General features: G+C 35.0%; 1 protein-coding gene across 1 annotated transcript in view; it reads right to left on the bottom strand.

The window, feature by feature from the left end:
• The window catches only part of LOC137653984 (serine-rich adhesin for platelets-like), a 390705-nt gene that overhangs the window by 179728 nt on the left and 203477 nt on the right, over positions 1 to 7500 (bottom strand). The gene's annotated exons all lie outside the window — the stretch shown is intronic.

Genomic DNA, 7500 nt, shown 5'->3' with positions numbered 1-7500 from the left:
AACGAAGGTGAGATGGCTGCACTAATCTAATGGATATTCCCAAGAGTTGTGAATTGTCATCATGATCATACATCTACTGTAGACTCTACAGTCAAGATCATAAAACATTGTACTATAGAAAATTAGAGAGTTCATTAACGTTACTAAGAAAAAACGTTACTGAAAAAAAATTCTAAATTCCTTTGCTGTGAAACTACAAAAACAAGGTTTATTAACGAATATATTGAGAAGCTAAAATTTGCATGATAGGAAAATCAACAACCAAGATATTTTATGAGTCAATGATTAGATAAACTAAGAAATGAGTGAACTAAAATGAAGTATGATAATGAAGGGTTATATGTAAACAGCCTTTATTTACATTTAAGGGAGAATTTATTAAGTATTTTAAAGGTTGTAAACAAAACTGCATTTCATAATTTTTAAAGTTCTGATGACATTTGGGAATGTATATATATACATATATATATATATATATATATATATATATATATGTATATATATATATATATATATATATATATACATATATATATATATATATATATATATATATATATATATATACATATACATATATATATACATACTTATCAAGCAACTATTAAGGCCTTAAACTTATAATTTCCATTACATTTTCTTTTGCATCTGAGCATCAAATTTCCCTGTGATTTTTACGCAAACATATGTGAATACATACATATATACAGTGGAACCTCTACATACGAATGTCCTAACACATGAATTTTCCAACATCCGAAGTAAAATTCGACCAAATTTCTGTCTCAACACCCGAAGTGTTGCTCGTACGCGTGGAATTTTCTCGAAAGCGTTGACCGTAGTTTCTTGTTGATGCCGCTAGACGGCAGCACATCGGAGGGACGCCAATCGAGCGTCGCCTTGATCAGTCCTCTCATCTCGTGCACATCGTGTGGTTGTTCCCCATTCGCTCAGTTATTAACAGTGCTTTTTATCTTTCTTTTTCCCGTTTTGTTTTTGTGTTTCGTAATCATGGGTCCTAAAAAGCTTAGTTTCGGTTCAGGAAGTAGAAGTAGTGGTGAGAAAAGGAAGAAGTCAATGCTTTCATTAGAACTAAAGCAAGAAGTAATAGAAAAGCATGAGCGAGGTATGCGTGTCAGCGATCTGGCTAAACAATATGGCTGGAATATGTCTACGATCTCGACGATCCTAAAACAGAAGGCAGCCATTAAAGCAGTGAAACCTTCGAAGGGGATCACGATTATTCCCAAATGTCGTAGCCCTACCCTTGAAGAGATGGAACGCCTTTCGTTAATATGGATCAAGGACAAGGAGATTGTTGGCGATACGATCACTGAAACGATCGTTTGTGAGAAGGCCAGCGCTATCTACAGTGACTTGAAGGCGGCGGGCTCTGGGGGTGACGCGGGGGAGAGTTCAGCCGATCCTACGACGGAGGAATTCAAGGCGTCTTGAGGTTGGTTCGAGAAATTTAGGAAATGGACCGGGATTCATTCAGTTGTTCGGCATGGAGAAGCTTCAAGTTTGGACACCAAGGCTGCTAAAGACTTTGTTAAAAAGTTCGAAAGCATCTTGGAGGAGGAAGGCTACATAGAGCAGCAGGTGTTCAACTGTGATGAAACCGGTCTGTTTTGGAAGGAAAAAGATGCCTAGTCGAACATACATTACCGCCGAAGAGAAGAAAATGCCTGGACATAACCCAATGAAGGATTGGTTGACTCTTGCACTTTGTGCCAACGCCAGCGGGGACTGCAAAATTAAGCCTTTATTAGTTTACCATTCCGAAAACCCTAGGGCATTTAAAGCACATAGAATTAATAAAGACCTGCTATATGTTCTATGGTGTTCTAATGCTAAGGCTTGGGTTACTAGGCATATCTTTGTGGAATGGGTAAACGTAGTTTTCGGCCCTGCTATCAAGAAGTACCTTCAGGAGAGGAATTTTCCTTTGAGGTGCTTGCTTTGTTTGGACAATGCACCCGCTCACCCCACAGGACTCGAAGATGATATCATCGACGAATACAAATTTATAAAAGTGTTGTATCTTCCACCGAATACCACCCCTATCCTCCAGCCCATGAACCAGCAAGTCATCTCTAATTTTAAGAAGCTCTACACCAAGCACTTATTTAAGCAGTGCTTTAATGTCACGCAAAACACCAACTTAACTTTGCGTGAATTTTGGAGGAGCCACTTTAATATCGTGCACTGCTTAAAGATCATAGATCAGGCTTGGGAGGGAGTAACTCGTCGGACCCTGAATTCAGCTTGGAAGAAGCTTTAGCCTGATGCTGTTGCTTCCAGAGATTTCGAAGGTTTTGGCCCCGAGAATGAACCTGTGCTTGCCGCTGAGGAAGACGTCGAAGAGATTGTATCCCTTGGCAAGTCCATGGGTCTGGAGGTGGATGAAGATGACATCACTGAACTCGTCGATGAGCATCATAAAGAGCTCACCACCGAGGAACTCAAGTAGCTGCAAGCTATGCAGCATGATGAGTTCCAAGCGCAGTTGAGTGAGTCGGAGTAGACCGAGGAGGTAGGCCAAATCTTAGGTACGGCTGAAATAAGACAGATGTTGGCATATCATCAACACGTGGTTGATTTCATCGACAAGCATCAACCACAGAAACTTTAGGTTTGCCGTGTAGTTGCGCAGTTCGATGATGTTTGCTTAACTCATTACAGAAAAATCCTTAAAATCCGTACCAAGCAACTTTCTCTCGATAGTTTCTTTAAAAAATCTACAAAACGGTCTAGTGATCATGATGAAAAGAAAGAAAGTGAAGCAAAGAAAAGGAAGACCGAATCGAGTAAAAGTGATGAAAATTAAGAATAAGAAAAAAAAAAAATAAATCATAAAAATGAAAAAAAAGAAAGTTAAGTTAAAGTTCAGGTAGTGTAAGTTAGAGTAAGTTATCGTACGTTATCGTAGTCGCCGTCCCTACCTCCTCGCTGATCTTCCGTCTCCTCCTGCGTAGCAGTCCCTACACCTGCGCTGGCCTGTCGCTAAGGTAAATTGTTAATAAAAAACCCTTTTTAATTTATTATTTCTTTATTATTATTCTTTTTTTTACATATTTCTGTATTATTCAATTGTATTAATGTTATGTGTAATTATGTGTAGCAATTTATTAAGGAGTTATTATGGGTTTTTAGGCTGAGGAATGAATTAAACAAATTACCGTATATTCTTATGGGAATATTTGCTCCAACATACGATCGTTTTAACATACGTTTCTGGAACGAATTAAGATCGTATGTAGAGGTATCACTGTATGTACATATATTACACGTATACACACATATATACAGTATATATGTATATATACATATATATATATATATATATATATATATATATATATATATATATATATATATATATATATATATAGACTACACACAAGCGCACACACGCACGTATATATATATATATATATATATATATATATATATATATATATATATACATATATATATATATATATATATATATATATATATATATATATATATATATATATATATATATATATATATATATATATATATATATATATATATATATATATATATATATCTATAAATATTCTGGAATTATCAAGAAACTGACAGCTGTGGGATCTCCTTTTGTATAAATACGATGTCTTTGTATATGTGTAATTATTGTTGAGTCTGTTCATGCCCCTAATGGACGAAAGTACTAACTTCAAGTCTTTTCATTTTTCATACTGTGGCTATGATACACACAAACACACACACAAACATATATATATATATATATATATATATATATATATATATATATATATATTATATATATATATATAATATATATATATATATATATATATATATATATATATATATATGTGTGTGTGTGTATATATATATATATATATATATATATATATATATATATATATATTCAAATAAGCCATATATTTTTGATACATTAATGTCTGGATTCTCTTAACGACCTCGGGATCAAAGCCCCAGGCGAAATCACATGAAGACAAGAGCTTGTGACCGGCCGGGAGTCGAACCCTGGTCCGGCAAACTTGTATAGACAGTGACTTGGCCACGAAGAACGATATATGGCTTCTTTGAATATGAATAACATGTCTAAATGTGCAAAATTTAACATATATATATATATATATATATATATATATATATATTCAAATAAGCCATATATTTTTGATACATTAATGTCTGGATTCTCTTAACGACCTCGGGATCAGAGCCCCAGGCAAAATCACATAAAGACAAGAGCTTGCGACCGGCCGGGAGTCGAACCCTGGTCCGGCAACTAGTATAGACAGTGACTTGGCCACGAAGAAAGATATATGGCTTCTTTGAATATGAATAACATGTCTAAATGTGCAAAATTTAACATATATATATATATATATATATATATATATATATATATATAATGAATTAACAACAGAAATATTCCAAAATTAACAATGTGATTATTGTAACACCATTGTGACAACATAGATCTATGTACCACATGATTTTAAATAAATAAGGTGACCCTGAAGAAGGATAAAACAATAACATGGCCCATAATCAATGTCTCGGTTTAACTGATTCCAAGAGAATTGTTTGAAAGTTTCCAATCCTTCGATTGAGCTAAGCATTCTCCCTTGCATACGTCAGATTAGACTTCATGCTTTAGTCTGAAAATAGTATATTCTTGTCTCTTGTATTGTCCTATGAGTAATGTGACGATGAAATTGAACATCAAAATAACAGACAAAATTTATACATAAAATAATCAACGGAGAATCTAAATGCAGCTTTTACAATATCAATACATAGAAACAAAATGTAATATATTTGCATTTCATTGATCCTACTGTAAAAGCAAAACTAAATAATTTTGATTAGTGTACAGATCTTATGAAAAAGGACCAGGCTTAGAATCGATTTGATATTCATCATCATCTCCTATGCCAATTGATGCAAAGGGCCTAGGCTAGATTTCACCAGTCGTCTTTATCTTGAGCTTTTAAATCAATACTTCTCCATTCATCATCGCCTACTTCCCGCGTCATAGTCCTCAGCCATGCAAGCCTGTTCCTTTCATCTCTTCTAGTGCCTTGTGGAACACACTTGGATGTTTGGTGAACTAATCTCTCTTGGGGAGTGTGAAGAGCATACACAAACCATCTCCATCTACCCCTCATTGTGATGTCATCCACATATGGGACTCGGGTAATCTCTCTTATATTGACCTGTCCTGCCATTTTACTCGAAATATTCTTCTGAAGACTTTGTTCTCAAATCTTCTAAATCTGTTGGATATTGTTTCATTGTCATACCACGACTCATGTCCATACAGTAACACTGAACTTAATAAACTGATATATAGTCTGATTTTTATATGTAATTTTAGGCGATTTCTTTCTAAATTTTAATTAACGTAGCCTTTGTCTGATTCGCTTTTTTCAATCTTTCATTAAACTCAAATTCTAAAGATCCTGTATAAGAGATCATAGTTCCTGAATATCTAAATGATTCCACCTCAATTCTTTTCCCTTCCAATGATATTTCATCTTCCATTGCATACTCCGTTCTCATCATCTCTCTTTCTTTTATGTATCTTAAGTCCAACCTAACGTGATATTCCATGCATTGTAGTAAGCAAGAATTGCAAATCCTTTGATATTACCATTGAATAATTGATTTTCACGTGAAATATCAAGAATAAGAAGCCTAATAAATAGGAATCAACACTTTTAAGACCTAGATTTCAAATTCATCCGACATAAGCAAAGTTTAAGCTTCTAAAAGCTTGAGTAGATGATAATCCTACATGTTTCTAATACCATTAAGTTCTACTTCTGCTTCCACCCTATATAATGGCCACCTCGACTTCCATTTATATGCGTACTTGGTTAGCCAGATCTTAACATTTTATCGATATCCTTTGTAGATTCAAGACTTGTTCACCAGTTGAACACCCGCAAAAAAAAAAAAAAAAAAAAGTTAAATAGCTTTCCATCCAGTTCATGGTCTGTTATGGTCACTGTTCACAATGGCGGAGATATCCCACCTACTGAATTCCCTCGGGTTAATTTAAGATTTTCATAAAGTAAACACTACGCCTCAATGTTATCTTTTTATTATTTATTTTCAATAAAAAAAAATAAATAAAAAAAGAAGCGAGTAAAGCAAATACGCCAATAAGTAAAAATTCAAGGGTGTTACCTGAAGTGCACTGAAAAAGTATTGATACTGAAGATCCTAGATATTTGAGACAATTCAATATGTGATGAACGATGAATTTTACATCGACAACGTTTGATGAATGCAAAATGTATTTGTGCATACTAAGGTTTCTTCTACAGCCACGGAAACACCTCTCTAGACATTATTTGTAATAAATTTATCATAAACGTAAAAAATGTTTGCGATGAAGAATCATAAAGTTGCTTCATTTTCAACGGCAAATTTGTTTGGAAATGGAATGCAAAAAAGTTGAAAGCATAACCAACAAAACGAAACCAATTATCTTCTTATCACCTTTCTTTCACATGTTTTTTTATTTTTCTTTTAAACAAAATCGTCTTGTCGGTCAAAACTACCAGTTTAAAAATCCATAATAATTTTTGCATATGTTTACAAGTGAAATATATTTCCCATGTATTTGCAAATATGCAACCATCTTCAGAAATAACAAGGACTCGAGGGGATAAAGTCCCAACATCACACAGTACTGTACCAACATTGACTAAATTTAGCCCACTGAGCAGTCGCAAATTACGCTCTTGTGTTAAAATAGACTTTTCATGACTTTTTTCTTAGCGTTTCATTTTGGACCACCATATGCTGAAGCAACATAAAGTGCCTGTGTTTTCCAAAGGAAACCCCGAAATTAATCAAAAGCTTAAATTCTTCGAAATGTCCATGACAAGTTGTTACCTACTCACATTCTGGCCGAAAATTGGAGCCACCATTATGCTGCCGAAGTTCACTACCAAAAGCTTACAGCCACACACAACTTCTCTCCCACCTTTCGAAGTACATAGACTGAGATACCTCAGTGGAGTTTATTCGTTATATGTTCGAGTTCTGTTACCCCTAACCCTCACCGGCGTGGCCTCACCCACTGCAACTCCTCGTGCAAGAGGGCACACACACCCCACCCCATGCTTATGAGCCCCTCTTTCAAGAGATGATGCACATTAGCGCCCACGCGTTGGCAGCAAGCTCCCACTTTATCCTGGGTGTATCTTAGACGGTGACGGCAACGTATTCGAACGCATAACACACAAAGAGGTCACAAAAATTCACAGAAAATGTGAAGCTTGAAATAGCTCAGAAATGACGAGAAATCGATCTGCTTAAAGAACATGACTCAGTAATAAAAAGAGATGGTTTGGTTGGTGAAGATTGCCATGCCTGTATCATGACACAGGCTCTTGTCAACACTCTAGTATAAAAAGAGAATAAGAAAGTGATTTTCAACGTTCGAAACATATTGTG

This window comes from Palaemon carinicauda, chromosome 15, assembly GCF_036898095.1.
Source record: "Palaemon carinicauda isolate YSFRI2023 chromosome 15, ASM3689809v2, whole genome shotgun sequence".
NCBI classification, from domain to species: domain Eukaryota; kingdom Metazoa; phylum Arthropoda; class Malacostraca; order Decapoda; family Palaemonidae; genus Palaemon; species Palaemon carinicauda.
This window is presented reverse-complemented; position numbering and strand designations above follow the sequence as displayed.